The sequence below is a fragment of the Pongo pygmaeus genome, chromosome 2, assembly GCF_028885625.2.
Source record: "Pongo pygmaeus isolate AG05252 chromosome 2, NHGRI_mPonPyg2-v2.0_pri, whole genome shotgun sequence".
Taxonomy (NCBI): domain Eukaryota; kingdom Metazoa; phylum Chordata; class Mammalia; order Primates; family Hominidae; genus Pongo; species Pongo pygmaeus.
This window is the reverse complement of record NC_085930.1, coordinates 92855850-92872141: the sequence shown is the minus strand read 5'-3', so window position 1 is coordinate 92872141 and position 16292 is coordinate 92855850. Positions and strand designations below refer to the sequence as shown.

General features: G+C 38.2%; 1 protein-coding gene and 1 pseudogene across 22 annotated transcripts in view; one reads left to right on the top strand and one right to left on the bottom strand.

Moving 5' to 3' along the window:
* Positions 1 to 16292, bottom strand: part of FHIT (fragile histidine triad diadenosine triphosphatase) — a 1508090-nt gene that overhangs the window by 877925 nt on the left and 613873 nt on the right. The gene's annotated exons all lie outside the window — the stretch shown is intronic.
* Positions 5389 to 7416, top strand: LOC129032883 (transcription termination factor 1, mitochondrial-like; annotated as a pseudogene).

The window sequence follows — 16292 nt, the reverse complement described above, 5'->3', positions numbered from 1 at the left end:
GGTCATCACCAAGGTCTGATTTTTCACTCATGTAAAAATTCAAAAAACTGAAACCTCTGGCATAAACGGGTTAAGGAAGGGAAGGCCCCTTAGTACAAGCCTTTCCTTATAAAGGTAAGGAAAGAAACCATTGTTCCTCATCAGCATCAGAGCAATGCCTGTTGTTTACATAGTATTTTGCCATCTGTGATGCATTTTTATGTAGTGTAGGACAAGGACTTTCTAACATTCGGCTCTATACTAGACCAGGTTCAAAAATCTACCTGAGTATCACTACCTCTGTCACTGAACTACTGTGACCAAATAACAGGATAAGATGCCCTCGTAGAAGGGACTATTCAGTAGTTTGATTTCATACTTGTCCTAAACCTTTAAACTTGTTCTACCCATATGTCACAGATATGGAGGTTAGTGAAAACTACCTGTGTGTGTACAGAGCAGCTGGGAGGACATTTCGGCTCTGTTCTAGGCAGTCATGTAGGGCCCCCTTACTTTGCTCCTGCAGAGGGTCCTGATACTGTCTCTGTTCTGCTCAGCTTCAAAACTCTCTGCAGGATGTCCCATTTCTCACCTAGCCCTCACCTGCTCTACCTAATGATGCTCAATCATTGAATTGGCCCAGAAATAATACCTGCCTATCCTGACTTCTTGCCCAAACCTGGGGCTACCTCCCTGACTGGCATCCTAGTGGAGCTCTCCATGGCCTTTAGTGAAGTGGTCAAAGAGAAGGGTCAACTCTATGCAAAAGAAAAATGAGTCATGAGCTAACTGTGAAACTCTGAATAAGTCATGTATTCTCTGATCTCCATTTCCCAAATCACACGAATTGAGAGCCATCTAAATTGCCTTCCAACTCTGAGACTCTATGAAGGTACATACATGAATCATCATAGCAAATATATATCTATTATAGAAGCTAAAAGAATCTTCTCACTTTCTCCAACTAGTATCAACCGGATTACTCCACAAAAGATACTTGACCTTGTTAAAACAAAAAGCAAAACAAAAATACTATTTTACACTATTATCAAGAAATCTATGCCTGGCTTTAGCAGCAGAGTATAAATATTTGGTTATTGGATACTTTTCAATTTAGGGTAAAAGGTGTATCTATTGCTTAAAAACATTTGTGCCCTTCATATAGCCAGGTCACCCATTCCAAGGCTGAAGAAAATAAATTGAAGTGGTGGTAAAAGTTAGTTAAATTTCAGAATTTTTAAAAGAAGGGATATCATTCATCTCTGGCTAGCTAACTCTGTAAAAGATCTATCTGTAAGAACAGAAAATGCTCTTATAAGAACTTTAAGACTAGACAAACAAATGCATGCCACACAGACCACCACTCCCATCTCCTCAGGCTGTGACAGACATTATTAGTCAATAACAGAATTCTTCCCACTATGTCTATACACAGCCTTCAAATGGCTCTCAATGCAGTATCTCAGGTAACTGCCAGCAACGAATCATATTTGGCATGAATGATAAAAGGTATTTGGAATCCCTGGCTTTATGACTTTGACTCTGTTACCCTGACTGCCATTTAGAGGATTAATAGCCAAGAATGTCACAGTGTCATTATTTAAATAAAATAGAAAGGGATTTTGCCTGCAGGAACATGCCTCTGAATATTAGTAGGGGATTTCAAGCTTGAAACTCTCCAGAAGTTTTTTTCATCACTCTAGTGCTTAACTTTTTCTTCCTCTGCCCCCTCCTTCCTTATGAACTCTAAAGGTTACTTACAGGTCAGAAGGGTCTTCAGGTTGAGTTCTGGCCAAAATTTGTAGCATCTCCAAGTCTCACTTCACGGAATGAGTACAACCCTGAGACCTGTCTGGGAACATGGAGTGAGACAGAAGCTAAGAGAGCCACCACTGCTGAGGCAGGGAGGGATGGCCTGGTGATACACAGGAAGGTTAAGTGTGGCAATGTAGTGAGAGATGGGTTGGGGAGCAAGGTAGACAAAGGGATCTAAAGAGTAGAGTCCAAAAGCACAATGATACAAAGTGAGTGAAGCTCAGGGTTTAGCAAGTTAACATGAAAACCCTAGCTCCTGAATGAAGAGTAGCTTTTGCATGGAGCCTGGATTATCTTTTCTGCCTATATCTTTCTTTTCTCCTCCTTCCAGCCCTTCCCTCCTTCCTATATGCTCCATTTTCAACTCCCTTTATATTCTTTCATCCTTCTCTCCCTACTTCCTTTTCTTTAACTTCCATTTCTTTCTTTTTCTGTCATTCCTACATTTCCCTTTTTCTCTTATTCTCCCTTGTCTAAGCTTTAGACAACCCTGCTCACTAGCTCCTTGGCCTTTAAGAGCTTATAAGGGCTAAAGGGCTACTAGTAGCCTCTCCCCATGCAACATATCACACAGGTGTCTTGGAGGGACAAAGTGGGGCTTGAGACTCCTGGATGCTACACAGCAGAGGTAAGGGCTCAGCCACCCAAGAGAAGAAATCAGTGAAGAAGGAAGCAGAGGTGAAAAGAGTATATCAGCTCAACAGGATCAACAAAGTCCAGGAACACTGTCAAAATAAGCTTGGCAGAAAATCAACAGAGCAGAGAACAGCATGAAACACGACATGATACAGGTTGTGGGTGGGTGGGTGGAGAAAGAGAAATACAAGGCAAGCAAAGTGGCAGCATTAATAAGCAGCCATGACTGGAAACAGACCTGAAGATGGATATTAGGAAGTAGGTGCACACTGAGGATGAGAATAAAAACCAAAGTGATGAACTGTGCCTTTGTAACACCTGACACAAAGGAAAAGAGGTATGCCAGTTAAATGGCAGCACCATGTACAGAAATGAGTAGATATTTCTTGGTTTTGCTTAATATCGCTCTGGAAGCAAAGAATTCATGTTCTAAGACTTAACAATAACCTAAATCAGCCCAGTGTGGTGGCTCACACCTATAATCCCAGCACTTTGGAGGTGGATGGATGACCTCAGGTCAGGAGTTTGAGACCAGCCTGGACAACATGGCAAAACCCCATCTCTAATAAAAACACACAAATTATCTGGGCGTGGTGGCAGATGCCTGTAATCCCAACTACTCAGAAGCCTGAGTCAGGAGAATCGCTTGAACCCGGGAGGCAGAGGTTGCAGTGAGATGAGATGGATCACGTCATTGCACTCCAGCCTGGGCAACAGGAGCAAAACACCTCAAAAAATAAATAAATAAATAAATAAATAACCTAAATCTATTTGGGTGCCAAAAAATGTGTATTCTATCTGGACATTACAGTGGATTGACAGCATAGAAATTATTTATTAAACCCATCCTACCAGACCTGAAGGTGAACCCCATCGTAACAGGGTGCCTGGTAGAGTCATTCTTAACTAGCCATCGATTTGTAAAAAATTGTAAAAGTTTTTTTTTTTTTTCTTTTTTTTTGAGACGGAGCCCTGCTCTGTCTCCAGGCTGGAGTGCAGTGGCGCGATCTCAGCTCACTACAACTTCCGCCTCCCAGGTTCAAGCAATTCTCCTGCCTCAGTCTCCCGAGCAGCTGGGACTACAGGCACCCATCACCACGCCCGGCTAATTTTTGTACTATTAGTAGAGACAGGGTTTCACCATGTTGGCCAGAATGGTCTTGATCTCTTGACCTCGTGATCTGCCCGCCTTGGCCTTCCAAAGTGCTGGGATTACAGTAAAAGTTTCTTATATCACATGACTGTTCTTGAATTGTTACCTTGGATTAACAGTGAGCAAATATTGGCATTTCCACATAGCAATCTACTATCTGGGGATAATCTAGCTTTCCTGGAGGGATGGAAACAAAGTGCATAATAGTTGTTTACCAATCATATAATATCAGACACCAATAATTTGTCATTCACTGTAGTGTTCTACAATCATTAGAGGAGCTATTCAACCGCTCTCAGACATACCAGCTATGATCATGTAGGAAACGTGATTCCGTGGGCTGAATGTACCAACTCTTCACTAACATTTCAATACTCTAGACTGAAGTTAATGACCAGTGCAAACCACCAGAGTATTACAGTAAAAGGACAGCAGTAAAAAGGCCTTAATAAATCAGAAATTTAAATTGGCTATTCATTTTAGTTACAGCCATTCGTCAGAGCAAAGCGATGGTCCAATTCACCTATGCAGTAACTTACATTGATCATAACAGTATTTTAAGTAATATCATCCATTAATTTCTTAAGCAAATATTTGAGTAATACCTACTATGTGCACGACCCTCTGCCAGATGCTGCAAGATATATTCAGACATAAAAGAAACAATCTTAACCTTTAAGAAACTTGTAATCCAGTAGGAGAAAAAGACATTTTGTAGAAGTCTTATTCAAATAAAATATGATTACATAAGATAAGGCTCCATCTAAGCTCTCTGCATTGCAAAGCTGATGGCAAGAACTACATTTCCCAGAATACTCTTCCCTGAATGGTTTGAGTGAAGTTTACCAATAAGAATAGAGTGAGATGTGGAAGAAAAAGAGATAAAGAAACTGTTCTTCGGAAGTCAGACAAATGTGCACAAATGAAGTCTTCCTCACTGCTGTACATTGAGAGATGTCCCTGCTTTCCTTATTGAAACTCTGATCTGTCTATGAGTTATTAACACCCTTGTCAGTAACATCACTTGTCATTAGGTCACAATTCTTGGAACTACCATTGTCTAGGTTCTTCTATTCCACATGCTTTGTTTCTGTGCATGTCGAGTCCAACATGTGTGTATATTTTAGGTAGTGTCACCTGTTTGGATATGCACAAGACCTATTTACACAACACCTGTTACAAAAACTCACCCCAGATGTTTTCTTGTTTGTTCAGTTTAATTTATTATACAAATCTTCACATTTGCAAATATAAGCAATATAAGCAAAAGTGATTCTAAGCCAATACAGGAAATTCACAAAAGCAAAACCTGGTGTCAACATATTTCATCACATTTTAATGATTATGATGTGTACAAGTGTGCTGAAAGTTTCTCCTCCATACTCTTTGATTCTTTTTTTAAAATTTTTTAATTATACAGGTAATACACTTCTGGAACTAATAAGCAATCATAGCAAGCTTATGGGACAAAAGTTAATATACAAAGTCAATTATCTTCTTATTGCTAGCAATGAACAATTGGGACTTGAAATTAAAAACACAATACCATTTACATTAATGCCAAAAATTTAAATACTTAGGTATAAATCAAACATGTAAAAGATCTATATAAGCGAAACTATAAAACTTTGCTGAAAGAAATACAAAAGATCTAAGAAAAAGGAAAGCTATCCACATACGCAGACAGGAAGTCTCAATATTGTCAAGATATCAGTTCTTCTCAACTTGACCTATAGATTCAATACAACCTCAGTTTTAAAAATCCCAAGAAAAAGTAAAAGCCATCTATGGCACACAGCATTCTGAAAGGTTTGGGCTACCTGACTATTATGGCACCAAGAAATCTCTGGTATATGAGAACTTTCACTTTAGTTCAAGATGTTGGATGACCTGATTTTCAGCAGAAATGCTTTTCAAATCAGTTTCATTTAGGCTTTTTGGTGTGAAGTGAAACAATGCAGACAATGAGCCTTTGGAGAATGAGGAACCACTGAATAACTTACTATGGAAGTGGATACTGACATGGCAAAGAAATGACAGCCTGGAGTTTTTAATAGAATGTTCCCAATGAGCAGGACCTGAAGATGTTTCTTCATTCCAAAGGAGCTAGCAAAGAAGTGATTGTTAGCATCATATCAAAATAACCACAAGCTATAACACACACTCTTCAAAGTCTTTCAGAACAATGGGATCTGTGAAGGATTATGATATCAGACCTTGACACTGTAAATATTTTGGGCCATTCTCCTGAATGCTTTCTTTTGTCCCATGAAAACCTAAACTTAGGGATTATATAAGTTCCTCTACTCAGCTGGATTTACCTGTAAATGCCTTTATTGATTGTTGACCAATGTCCCTTGTACCTTCTCCAATAGTCTCAATCTGAATAAACAGATGGTTAAAGTTTTGCAGGAAGTATATTTTTCATTGGGTCACAATGATCCCACAGATTTTGTAAGAAAGATGATTTTTTAAAACCCTTTCATCTTAATTCAGAGCACCAAGCAGGTAAAAGCTAACATTGAATTTTTATTATTATTATTATTATTATTATTATACTTTAGGTTTTAGGGTACATGTGCGCAATGTGCAGGTTAGTTACATATGTATACATGTGCCATGCTGGTGCGCTGCACCCACTAACTCGTCATCTAGCATTAGGTATATCTCCCAATGCTATCCCTCCCCCCTCCCCCAACCCGACAACAGACCATCACTGGCCATCAGAGAAATGCAAATCAAAACCACAATGAGATACCATCTCACACCAGTTAGAATGGCAATCATTAAAAAGTCAGGAAACAACAGGTGCTGGAGAGGATGTGGAGAAATAGGAACACTTTTACACTGTTGGTGGGACTGTAAACTAGTTCAACCATTGTGGAAGTCAGTGTGGCGATTCCTCAGGGATCTAGAACTAGAAATACCATTTGACCCAGCCATCCCATTACTGGGTATATACCCAAAGGACTATAAATCATGCTGTTATAAAGACACATGCACACGTATGTTTATTGCGGCATTATTCACAATAGCAAAGACTTGGAACCAACCCAAATGTCCAATAATGATAGACTGGATTAAGAAAATGTGGCACATATACACCATGGAATACTATGCAGCCATAAAAAATGAGTTCATGTCCTTTGTAGGGACATGGATGAAGCTGGAAACCATCATTCTCAGCAAACTATCCCAAGGACAAAAAACCAAACACCGCATATTCTCACTCATAGGTGGGAATTGAACAATGAGAACACATGGACACAGGAAGGGGAACATCACACTCTGGGGACAATGCTAACATTGAATTTTTACAGGCAAGTTTCAATTTGAACAGTAGGTAATTACTATTTCTAATATGTGGTCCAGGAGCCAAAATCCTAGACCTTTCCAATGACTATGCCAAAACAAACCACACAAATATCAAACAGAAACTGTTTTCTCTCTGATGTACTGAAGAAGAGGTACAAAAGCTTGCCTTAAGTTATCCAGATGTGGGGAAAAAAAGTTATCCAGATGTGATCTTTTGGCAGAGAAAAAGTTTAGTGAGAAGAATATTTTAGCTTGGTGCAAAAGTAACTATGGTTTAAAAAGCAATCTAATGGATTGTCTTATAGAATAATAAATTAGCCTTTTGTGAAAGTAATTTGTGATAACTGAAAAATCCTTGGGTTCTGGATTCAAGCATAAGTACTTTATAAAGTCAAATCAAAGAATTAGTAAATGCTGGCTGTAACTTGAGGACAAGCATCACTCTTCTACTCTGGAGTAAAAAAAAAAAGATACAAAGTAAATTTAAAAAGTTAAGCAGAACACTGGGGAATTTTTGAAAGCCAGTCATACAATGTAGTGGTATCTTTTCATTTTGAATTTGGGCCTTTCAAAAAGGAGGGGTATGATTTCTTAACCACAGATAGATATATGTAATGATTCTTTGGCTATTTTGTTTTACAGGTTTATGAAAACTCACGGTTGATATGCTCAGGTGTAGTCCTCCTAGCTACCTCTTTTCCAGTTTGAATTACTCCAACATACCATTATTTGATACAGGCTGTGGCTGCTGTAGAAATGGTAGTGCCATGGTGGTTTGCTGAACAGATCATCCCATCACCTAGGTATTAAGCCCAGCATCCGTTAGTTACTCTTCCTTACGCTCTCCCTCCCCACAGCACCCCTCCAACAGGCCCCAGTGTGTGTTGCTCCCTCCATGTGTTGATGTGTTCTCATTATTCAGCTCCCTATTGTAAGTGAGAACATGTGGTGCTTGGTTTTCCGTTCCTGCGTTCATTTGCTGAGGGCAAAACCTGATTACTTTGAAGACAAGTTCTACTGTGGCAGGCAGAATCATGGCCACACCTAAAGATGTCAACGTTTTAATTTGAAGAAGCTGCAAATATGTTATGCAAAAAGATTTTGCAAATGTGATTAAGTTGAAATTTTATTAAGTTAAGGGCCTTGAGATGACCTTAAATCATCTGGGTGGACCTAATATAATGCTAAGGGTCCTTAAAAGTGGAAGAAGGAGGCAAAAGAGGTCAGAATGATGCAGTATAAGACAGACTTGACCACTTTGAAAGAGGTGAAAAGGAGGCTTTGAAGAAGGAAGGGACCATGAGCCAAAGAATGCAGGGGGCCCCACAGAAAACTGAAAAGTCGATGAAACAGAATCTCCCCTAAAGGCCCCAGAAAGGAATGTAGTACAGCTGGTACCTTTTCAGCCCAGTGGGCCCAGTATCATACTTCTGTCCTAGAGAACCACAGGAAGATAAATTTGTGTTGTTTGAAGCCACTGAGTCTGATAATTTGTTACAGCAGCAAAGATTAACATAGCAACTAATTAGATGATTTGTTGCATTATAGGTGGTCACAAAATACAATCCTTTAGTATCATGTATTTTTTCCTCTTACAAGAGTAATTACCTTTAAAAAAGCTATCTACCATTCTAGAATCACTGTCATTGTTTATAATAAAGTTCTTTAAATGTGTGCACAAAAAACTAAATGTGAATAAAATGTAAATAAAGGAATATTTTTGCCTAATAAATATAAAGAAAATGAAAATCCCAGCAACCTATTTTGTGGATATTAACAAACTGATTCTAAAGTGTACATGGAAAAGCAAAAGATCCAGAATATGCAAGACAATATTAAATGAGAAGAACAAAGTAGGAGCACTGACACTACCCGACTTCAAGAGTTACTATAAAGCTATAGTAATTGAAACAGTGTGGTATTGGCAAAAGCCACCAAATACATTAGTGAAACAGAAGAGAAAGCCCAGATAGCCTTTTCCGCAAATGAATCTAGAACAACTGGATACCCACATGCAAAAAAAAAAAAAAAAAAGAATCTAGACAAAGACCTCACACTATTCACAAAAATTGACTCAAAATGAGTCACAGACCTAAATGTAAAATGCAAAACCATAAAACTCCTAGAAAATAATGTAGAAGAAAGTTCAGCTATCTTGAGCATGAAAGTGACTTTTTATATATAATACCAAAGGTGCAATCCATGAAAGAAATCACTGATAAGCTAGACTTCATTAAAATTGAGAACTTCTCCTTGATATAAGACACTGTCAACTGAGAAAGACAAGCCAAAGGCTAGGAGAAAATATTTGCAAGAAACATGTCTGATAAAGAGCTGTTATCCAAAATATTTTTTTAAAAAGTCTTAAAACTCAATAAGAAAAATAATTTAAAAATGGGCAAAAGACCTGAACAGACACCTCACCAAAAAATACATACAGATGGAATATAGGCATATGAAAAGAAGCTCAACATGTATTATTAGGATATTGCAAATTAAAACAATGATACCACTATATACCTATTAGAATTGTGAAAATTCAAAACAATGATAACACCAAGTGCTGGTGAGGATGTGGGGCAACAGAACTCACATTCACTGTGGATGGGAATGCAAAATGATATAGCAACTTCAGAAGACCCGCAATATTTTACAAAATGAAACGTACTCTTACCATACAATCTGGCAATTATAATCCTTGGTATTTACCCAAAGTAGTTGAAAACTTATTTCTACACAAAAACCTGCACACAGATGTTTATAGCAACTTTATTCAAAATTGCCAAAACCTGGAAGTAATTGAGATGACCTTCAGTAAGTGAATGAATAAACAAATCATGGTATACCCAGACCATTATTCAGCCATACTAAAAAGAAATGAGCTGTTGAGCCACAGAAAGACATGGAGTTACTTTACAGGCATACTGCGAAGCAGAAGGAGCCAAATTTTAAAGGCTACATACTGTGTGACTCCAATGATGTGATACATTGGAAAAAAAAACTATGAAGACAATACAAAGATCAATGGTTTGCAAGGGCTCAGAGGAGGGGGAGGGAAGGAGGGATGGCTAGATAGAACACAGGGTATTTTTAGGGCAGTAAAACTATTCTGAATGATACAACAGTGGTTGCATGTCATTCAACAGCTGTCAAAACCCATAGGATGTACAATGCAGATTGAACCATAACATAACCTACAGACTTGGTTAATAATAGTGTATCAAAATTGGCTCATCAAATGTAAAAAATACACCACACTAATGCAAGTGTTAATTATAAAGGAAACTGGGGGAGTGGTGGGGCATATGCAAACTCTGTACTCGTTGCTCAATTTTTAACCTAAAATTGTTAAAAAAAAGAAATAGTGTATTGATTTCTTAAAACCAAGTAATATATAAATAATAGTCTTATAAAAAATGTCAAACCACTTGGAAGTATCCAGACTAAAACATTTAACTCCCAAGTGATGTTTTCACACCAATCCTTTCATTCCTGGGGTAAATGCTCCTCACAGTTTGGTATTTATACTTCCAGTGTACTTTTGATTTTTTTTTTTTTTTGAGATGGAGTCTCACACAGTCACCTAGGCTGGAATGCAGTGGTGCTATCTGGGCTCACCGCAACCACCACCTCCTGGGTTCAACCAATTCTCCTGCCTCAGCCTCCCAAGCACCTGTGATTACAGGTGCCCACCACCACGCCTAGCTACTTTTTGTATTTTTAGTAGAGACAGGGTTTACACTACGATGGCCAGGCTGGTCTCGAACTCCTGACCTCATGATCTGCCCACCTCAGCCTCCCAAAGTGCTGGGATTACATCCATGAGCTACCGTGCCCAGCTCCAGTCTAATTTTTAATATGCTTACTATTACACTTATTTCCAAAAAGTGTTTAAACATAAATGGAACCATTTTATAAATATCATTCTGAAATTTGGACAGTTCCTTAAAGCAACTACTAGTGACTGCGCTGAGCATTATGTGAAAAAAAAAAAAAACTCCAGAAAATACATGTCCAAGGTAGTCACTCTACAAACAAACTTTTGTCTTTCCAGAGCATTGTACAGCGATAGTCATATAGTATGGGCTCTAGAAATACTTGAGTGGTTGGCAATTAAGTCAAGATGAAAAGGAATCAGGACATTAAAATACAGCTACAACTGGGAGGCTGAGGATGGAAGATCACTGGAGCACAGGAGATTAAGGGTACAGGGAGCTATGATCATGCCACTGGACTCCAGCCTGGGTGACAGAGTGAGACCCTCTCAAAAAAAAAAAAAATACAACTACACGGTCTGACAGTTAAATTCTAGAGAGAATCAACCTTTCATCCACACAGCTAGTATGCCAATGAGGTGTCCACTGTGTAGGGAGAACTAACCCTCTGCATTTTTCTTAAGGATTTGAGTTCTCTTAGCTACACACAACATAGGAATTGTTATCCCCATCTTAGAGGCAAGAAAGCTGGGAGTCAGGGAGCTTAAATAACTTGCTTAAGATGACTCAACGTTTGGTGATGGAGTCAAGATTGAAAACCCGGGCAAGCCTGCACGTCTCATGGTGCCCCTAAAAGTATTTTCTACAGGTAATAAGCACCCAAGTGACCCTTTCCTCATCAGTCCCAAATTGGCCGAAAAGATCATTTGTGACCAACTGGAACAGGATTATATCCTTATCTCAATCAAAACCATGTTTCCATTTGTCCCCTTCCTTAAAGCAAAACACAGTTCCTTATGTGGATTTTTTGAAACGTACAAACCTAGATTTTTTTTTAACACATTCTGGTGCTCAGTTGCTTAGGAAACTGCTTTTGTCATTAGGTGGGAAGGACTAACACACTTAAGAGAGAGGCAAAGGGGGAATATATAGTAAACCCAGTGTTGATGTGAATTTTATCCACGGGGAATATAACAAAACAATCACAACTCAAAGGGAAAAGGAGCTTTTTGAGTCGGTTGTGAAATAAGCTATTAAGTCATGCAAATAAATCCAATGTCAGCACTTCAGCCTGGGCTGATTGGATGCATGCATTAAAACTCATACTTCATAAGAATTTAAGGCCTCTGGTGTTCTCAGTTTTTCTTCTTTTTCACTTTGGGGTTTTTTGGTTGGAGGGAGGCATTTCTAGAGAAAGCATGCCTGCTTTACGCTAGAATCGCTCATGAAGTAGAGAATCTGTGCATCAAGGTTTAAAACAATACACTATTCCAAAACCTTATCCTTCATCAGTAGTTTCAGCCTTTGCCACATTTCTGAGCTCTGTGCTCAAAAGAAGCATCTCTTCTCCCAGGCTCCTGCACCCAACTAGGCAGGGATCCAACATTCAGATAATTCAGACAGTACACACATTCATAACTTCAAGATGCTGCTGTTGACAGTCGTATACCTTAACTTGCAGTGGGTGCAAACACAATCAGCCTTTTCTCCCACGAAGCCCATCTTTAGAAGCACTGTGAGATTTTTGCCTGTCTTGTTCAAGACCATACCTACAGTGCCTAGTGCGGCACCTGGCACACATAGCAGATATGTAACAAGTAATCACTAGTCTGTTACATGAGCAAGAAATAACTTTTTTAATGCAATTGCATGGCTGATCTATTTGTCACCAAAGTGTAACCTCCCCTGTCCAATATGCCATCACTTTATTTTCCACTGCAAGCACAAGATCTTGCAGCTCAAGAAACAACTGTGCTACATGGCATGCTCTAAATTTGACATGCCATCTCAATTTAACGTGATACTGATGTAAGCCAACAGTCCCATTTTACAGATGAGACATTGGAGCTTTATAGAAATCAAGTAATCTAGCCACAGTCCCAAAGCTAATAAATGATAGAACAAGGATTTATATCCCACCATTTTAGCTGTAAAACATGTTCATTTTTTTCTTTTTAAATCTGCGCTGGGCTGTGTTCTCACCTCAAGTGAAATACTGTATGTTTGTATCACTCAACTCGCACATACCAAAGCTTAAGAGCCTTTATGACTTATAAAAAACAATTGCTTGAGAGGCACTGGGTGATATGTAGGCTCAGTTAAAGCAGAAGGAACAGCACTAGCATGTCATATTGGTAAGACACAAATTAGATTGCAGTTAGAAATGGACTGTTATGGTAGTAAAACTATGGAAAGAGCAAGGAAGTCCTCGTTTTGGGGTGTCTTCAGGAACACACTGGTTAACCATCTATTTGCCCAACCTGATTTGGTCTTTAAACTTGCTTGAAGCCAGGTGGAGGGAAGGCTTCTCTCAAGGTCAATGTCTCCCTCCATACCCCCCACTTCAGGATCTCCTATGCATCAGGCACTGTGCTATACAATGAGTAAAACATAGTGTTTGCTTTTGAAAAATTCTACAATACATGAACAGATAATTATGGCAGAACATACTAAGTACAATGTTATAGTAATACAGAGAAAAACAGAAAAACTGACTCAGCCACAGCACATTCAAAAGGGCTGTTTAATCCATGCCTAAGTGGAGTAAGGAGGCCAAAAGTTAATGAGGAGAGCATCCCAGAGAGAAGAAATGGTAGAGCCAGTGGTGTGAAGGCAAAAGCCAGTAGGATGTATGCAGAGAATTCCATGCAGTTCAGTGGTGCCAGAATGCAAAATGAGAAGCAAGGAGTGGTAAGAGACAGCAGGAAAGCTTAGCTTACTTTTTAATTCAGCCACGCTGAGCAGCTTGGGCTTCAACTTGACAATGATGAACACATATTTGGCAAGATTTGGCAGAGGACAGGTTGGATATGAAGTTTAGAAAAATCCCTACAGCTGGTGTGGATTTGAATGGAATTGGACAGAAGACCAGCCCAAGTTAGGAAGCTGATGGAGAGTCCCAGCAAAATACAGGAATCTGAGCAAGTTTTATAGTTTTGTAAATATAGGAACCTGAATGAGAATAGGAATGGAGAGAGATGATTGCTTTGACAATGGTTCCAAAAGCAAAATATTCAAGAAGGGTGGGAATGGAGTCTACCAAAAAGAAAAACTAGATAAAGGCAGAATAAAAACTTGGAATAAATAATATTACTGAAATTACTTAGCAATGTTAATAATGTTAAGTGTGTCTGTGGTAGGCCTTACTCTCTGGCTCTCTATTATTCCATATGTGGTCTTTTCTGACTGGCTTCTTTCACTTAGTGTAATGTTTATAAGGTTCATCCATGTTGTAACATGTATCAGTACTTCATTCCTTTTTTTGCAAGATGATACTGAATTGACAGGATATGCCACATTTGTCCATTCAGAAATTGATAAGACATTTGTACTGTTTCTAGTTTTTTTTTTGAAACAGTCTTGCCCTGTTGCTCAGGCTGGAGTACAATGGCACGATCTCAGCTCACTGCAATCTCCGCCTCTCAGGCTCAAGCAGTCCTCCCACCTCAGCCTCCCAAGTATCTGGGACTACAGGCACATGCCACCATGCCTGGCAAATTTTTGTATTTTTTGTAGAGATGAGGTTTCACTATGTTGCCCAGGCTGGTCTTGAACTTCTGAGCTCAAGTGATCCACCCGCCTCAGCCTCCCAAAATGTTGGGATGACAGGCATGAATGACCACGCCTGGCCTTGTTTCTAGTTTTCAGCAAGTATAATGTTGCAATGAACATTATGTACAAGCTTTTGAGTGGACATATGTTTTCATTTCTCTTGGGTATATATCTACAAGTGGAATTGCTGAATCATATGGCAATTCTTTTTTCAACCTTTTGGGGAAATGATAGACTGTTTTCCAAAGTGGCTATACCACTTTACATTCTCACCAGCAATGTATGTTCAAGTTCCTCTATGTTTTCTTTTCAATTATAGCCATCCTATGAGGTGATGTGGTATCTCACTATGGTTTTGATTTGTATTTTCTTGATGACTAGTGATGCTGAGTATCTTTTTATGGGCTTATTGGTCATCTGTATATCTTCTTTGGATAAATATCTATTCAGACCTTTTGTCCATTTTTTAAATTGGGTTATACAAATATTTATATATTCTAGATACAAGTCTCTTATCAGATATATGATATGTAAGTATTTTATCCCATTCTGTGGAGTTTCTTTTCAGCTTCTGGATGTTATCCATGGAAACACAAAAGTTTTTAATGCTTGTGTCTTTTTCCATTCGTTGCTTGTATTGTCTTTTTCCATACGTTGTTAAGACATATCTAAAATATTTTGCCCAATCCAAGGCCATTTGTTATGCTTATGTTTCCTTCTAAGAGTTTTACAGTTTTAGCTTTTACATTTTGGGCCAAGATTCATTTTGAGATCATCTTTGTATATGGGGTCAGGTAAGGATCCAAATTCATTCTTTTGCATGTGGAGACCTAGTTGCCCCAGAATCATTTGTTTAAAAGGTTTTTACCATGAATTGTCTTGGCAGCCCTGTTGAAAATCAGTTGATAGTAAATGTGAGTTTATTTCTGGAATCTCAGTTCTATGCCACTGATCTTTATTGTTATGTCAGCGCTACACTCTCGATTCAGAGTTGTCATGAGTTCTGAAACCAGGAAATCCTCCAGCTTTGCACTTTTTTTCAAGACTGTTTCAGCTATTCTCTGGATCCCTTGAATTTCTGTATGATTTTAGGATTATCTTGTCAAGTTTTACAACAATATCTGCTGAGATTTTGATAGGAGTTGCATTGAATCTTTATGGCACTCAACAATTTTTGGCACTTTTAACAATAACTCTTCCAATCTCTGAACATAAAAAGTCTTGCCGCGTATTTAGATATTCTTCAACTTATTTCAAATATATGTAAATTCGGAGTTTATATTTTTCGTTGCTTTTAATTTATTCCCAAGTATTTATTCTTTTTGATGCCCTCATAAAAGGAATTTTCTCAGTTTCATTTTCTGATTGTCTATCACAAGTGAATAGAGAAAATTAGTTTGTGTATATTGTTCCTGTACCCTAAAAACTTGCTCAACTTGTTTATTTCTAATAGGATTTTTAGTGGATTTAAGATCTTCTACATATAAGATCATGCCATTTATAAATAAAGTTTTTCTTCTTTTCAAATATGAATGCAGTTTCTTTTTCTTGCCTAATTTCCCTATTTAGAACTGTTAGACAATGTTGAATGGAAATGGCGAGAAGGGATATCCGTGCCTTCTTCCTTATCTTAGGGGAAAACGCTCATTTTTTTTTTTACTGTTAAGTATGATACGAGCTGTGAATTTTTAATGCTTTTTATCAGGTTGAGAAAGTTTCATACTATTCTATTTCCTTGAGTGTTTTTATCATGAAAGGGTGTTAAATTTTTTCAAATATTTTTTCTATGTCTATTGATATAATCATGTTGCTTTTATCCTTTATTCTATTGATATGCTATATTACATTTATTAGTTTTCATATGTTAAAATGATCTTGCATTTCTGGGATAAATTCCACATGGCCAT